The following is a 4,235-nucleotide window of genomic DNA, read 5'->3' on the forward strand; positions in this document are numbered from 1 at the left end:
ATACTTAGTCCCTCAAATGCGCCAATTTTGCTTACTGAAGAATCCATCCAAATGAAAATGGGCTTCATCGTTAATCGAACCCACATTCGCATCAAACGCCTGTTCGTCAGTTCTGTGGGCAGTAGTGTCGGTGAAACAAAACTGCTGTTCCATGGCCCTTAAGCTTAATGGCTGATGGGTTTGACTTCTGTATGGTAAGAGATGCAGATCTTCAATAACAATTTATCGCAGTGTTTCACAGTTGATTCCCACCTGTTCTCCGGTTCTTCTGATCGATTTCTTGGGGCTGGTTTGAAACACAGCTTATCGATGTTTTCAGGCGTTGTCACCCTTTTTTGGAAATTTGTGGTAAGGTCTTACGGGACCAACTGCTGCCGGCCGGTGTGGCCAAGCGGTTATAGGCGCTACAGTCTGGAACCGTGCGACCGCTACGGTCGCAGGTTCGAATCCTGCCTCGGGCATGGATGTGTGTGATGTCCTTAGGTTAGTTAGGTTTAAGTAGCTCGAAGTTCTAGGGGACTGATGACCTCAGCAGTTAAGTCCCATACTGCTCAGAGCCATTTGATCCAAACTGCTGAGGTCATCGGTCCCTAAGCTTACACACTACTTAATGAAACTTAAACCAACTTACACTAAGGACGACACACACACCCATGCCCCAGGGAGGATTCGAACCTCCGACGGAGGGAGCCGCGCGGACCGTGACAAGATGCCTCAGACCGCACGGCTATCCCGCGCTGTTCACCCTTTTTGGACGACTGACACTGCCAAACTTTCGAATCAAATTCTTGATTGTTAGCACACTTGGGCCGGTTCTCTTCGGCTTGACCTCGGTCGCAAACTTCCTTTGAGCAGCAGTTGAGCTGTTGTTTCAAGCATCGTAGGCCTTCACAAGCACTATACGCTTAGGCACGCTGTACTGTGACATTTGTACGTCAGAATGACCGACAACAACAAGGGGCGTACGCAGGTGCCCACTAATTTCCATCATGCCTCGCGGCCAACCGAGGAGTTTGAACGTCCTAACGCAAACCGTTCAAATATTATCACGATTTTATTTAATAGAGATCAATAATTGTCACCCTGCATGAGTGCCAGGAGACCTTGTTACTGCAAGCTACTCTTCATGAAAGCTGTAATACTATCAAAGTAGTTCCTTCCGTCACTCTTGGTACTTCTGCAACACAAGGTAATTTCTTTATATAGCTTTGGTCCACATCCTGTGTCGTTTCTTTACTTTTCTGCTTACACCTAAACATCTCATGGCGTAGCACAATCTTGTATTCGTCTCATACATCTCCCCATGCAGAGCACGAGTCTTGAAGTAAACATCATATTTACAAACTTTACACGTAATATGTATCTTACTTACAATGGCAATTCTGTCACTGTCATCATACAGTCTAAGGCCGCTTGACTCACAATTACCACATGCGCGTGAAAATGGTTCAAATGGCTCTGAGCACTATGAGATTTAACATCTGAGGTCATCACTCCCCTAGAACATAGAACTACTTAAACCTAACTAACCTAAGGACTCCACGCACATCCATGCCCGAGGCAGGATTCTAACCTGCGACCGCAGCGGTGGCGCGGTTCCAGACTGACGCGCCTTGAACCGCGCAGCCACTCAGGCCGGCCTAAGTGGTTGCAGAGACTAGATTTATATTCAGGTGCGTTCGCTCTGAAGATACTCAAAAGCAACGATGAAATGTGACTAGATAAAGCTGAGACAGCAGAAGAGAAAACGAAAATCTGGATAGGGTAAGGAGGCAGGGGAAGAGATCACTCTAGGAAGACGAAGACTAGAATAAAGATTATGGATATGGGCATCATTAGTCACTAGAGGTACAGCAATGTAGTCAAAAATTTAAAAAAAAATTTACTTGCGAACTGCCATAAACAGACTTTTTTGAGCTGTACTGTACATTTTCTCAGGAACTGTAAAAGCTAACACTCTGAAATGTGGCATAGTTCTTAAGAATTACGTAATGAATAATCGTAAGCAACACTTTTCCGTTATCTTTTCTCTGAGAAATGTTCTGCTTTAAAACTTCAGAAAAGTAGAGCAGTTCCGGGTAGCACAAAACTGAAAAATCGATTTCAAAGCGACTATGGCTTTAAACAAAAATTTGTTCCCTATGTTTTATTATCCTCCAAAACTGACGTAAACTGTGAAATTTCAGTTTTACTGCTTGATTAGTTTACGAGTAAAGGTGAATTATAGAAAAAAGGCTAATTAAAAATTAAAATCCTTATAAAACGTATGTCGATGCGCCTTTTCAAACAAAAATTTGCACAGAGTATCAAGAATTATGTTGTACATAACAGTCTCAATTTTTACTGAAACTTCCTGGCAGATTAAAACTGTGTGCCGGACCGAGACTCGAACTCGGCTGTGGCTAAGCCATGTCTCCGCAATATCCTTTCTTTCAGGCGTGATAGTTCTGCAAGGTTCGCAGGAGAGCTTCTGTAAAGCTGGGAAGGTAGGAGACGAGGTACTGGCAGAAGTAAAGCTGAGAGGACGGGGATTGAGTCGTCCTTGGGTAGCTCAATTAGTAGAGCACTTGCCCGTGAAAGGCAAAGGTCCCGAGTTCGAGTCTCGGTCCGGCACACAGTTTTAATCTGCTACGAAGAATCATATCACCGCACACTCCGCTGCAAAGTGAAAATCTCATTCAATTTTTACTGTTTTGTTTGTAATATTTTCGGAGAGACATATGTTTAAGTGCAAGAAAGCATTTTGACTCACGCCTGTCCTTAAATAATTTAAATGTCCCAAGCTAACAAAATGCTGTCAAATCACAGACCAGAATATTCGAAGGTAAAATGTAACAACGACTAGCACAAATTCAGTACTCCGTCTTCAGGCCACGAGTGGCCTACCGGGACCATCCGACCGCCGGGTCATCCTCAAGGGAGGATGCGGATAGGAGGGGCGTGTGGTCAGCACACCGCTCTCCCGGTCGTTATGATGGTATTCTCGACCGAAGCCACAACTATACGGTCGAGTAGCTCCTCAATTGGCATCACGAGGCTGAGTGCACCGCGAAAAATGGCAACAACGCATGGCGGTCTGGATGGTCGCCCATCCAAGTGCCGACCACGCCCGACAGCGCTTAACTGCGGTGATCTGACGGGAACCGGTGTATCCACTGCGGCAAGGCCGTTGCCCCAGCACAAATTTAGTAACAGATAAAATGTTCAAACAAAGTTAAATCTCCAAGCTCGCAGAATCGTTTTAAATTACAAACCGAAATGTATCATGGTCCTCTGAGAAAGCTGACAATTTAAGCGACACAAGGGCCAGCAAATGTGGCGACTGACTAGCGAAAACCTGATACACAAAGCGCACGGCACCAAAAGGGGGCCGGCCGTGGTGGCCGAGCGGTTCTAGGCACTCCAATCTGGAACCGCGCGACTGCTACGATCGCAGGTTCGAATTCTGCCTCGGGCATGGATGTGTGTCATGTCCTTAGGTTAGTTAGGTTTAAGTAGTTCTAAGTTCTAGGGGAGTGATGACCTCAGAAGTTAAGTCCCATAGTGCTCAGAGCCATTTGAACCAAAAGGGATCCATGCCGAAAGACAAAACCCGTGAAGTCTGAAAAGACCTCCGCCCATGCGAACCACCGAAGAAAAGACTTGACATAGTCACCTTGCAGCAGAGCAGCTTCACACAACCGTTAACGGCAGCGGCGAATCCCAAGTGCCGGCCTGTGTTATCGCGCCGCCGGTGAGCTAAGCCTTGTCAGGCTGGGTCGGTTGCGCACGTAGACTGCAGAAACAGTAGGTGACTCATCAGCCAACAGCAGGGCGCTCGTAAAACAAGCGTCATGCGACAAGAAGATGCCTAGAAACACCAACAGGTCAATTAGTACGATAACACACTTTCAGCTAATAGCTGCCTGAACAAGCAATCCACAATAAGATACAACGACACCCGGCAAGCGGCGACCAACGGATTAAATTAATAATTTGATGAATAGTACAATTTAAACACCGGCGACTATCTCTAATGAACTGATACGCCAGTGCTTCAAGGAAAGACCTTAATAGCTTGGGTAAAGGTTTCAGAAGAACAAAATTGGACCTTCGTAGATCACTGAAGAGAATACAAGGCCTGGTGAAGAAGACTGCTGAGCACAAGGTAACCAAGCTACAAACGTAATTTAAGTGATTTTTAAACAACAATCCTGGTCGTGTTAATAATATAGCGGTAAGATACCAGTACAAGA

At 45.7% G+C, this 4,235-nt stretch overlaps 1 pseudogene; it reads right to left on the bottom strand.

The window, feature by feature from the left end:
* Nucleotides 1-3,056: 3,056 nt before the first annotated feature.
* On the bottom strand, nucleotides 3,057-3,174 carry LOC124791168 (annotated as a pseudogene).
* Nucleotides 3,175-4,235: the final 1,061 nt, after the last annotated feature.

Source organism: Schistocerca piceifrons, chromosome 3 (assembly GCF_021461385.2).
Source record: "Schistocerca piceifrons isolate TAMUIC-IGC-003096 chromosome 3, iqSchPice1.1, whole genome shotgun sequence".
Taxonomy (NCBI): Eukaryota; Metazoa; Arthropoda; class Insecta; order Orthoptera; family Acrididae; genus Schistocerca; species Schistocerca piceifrons.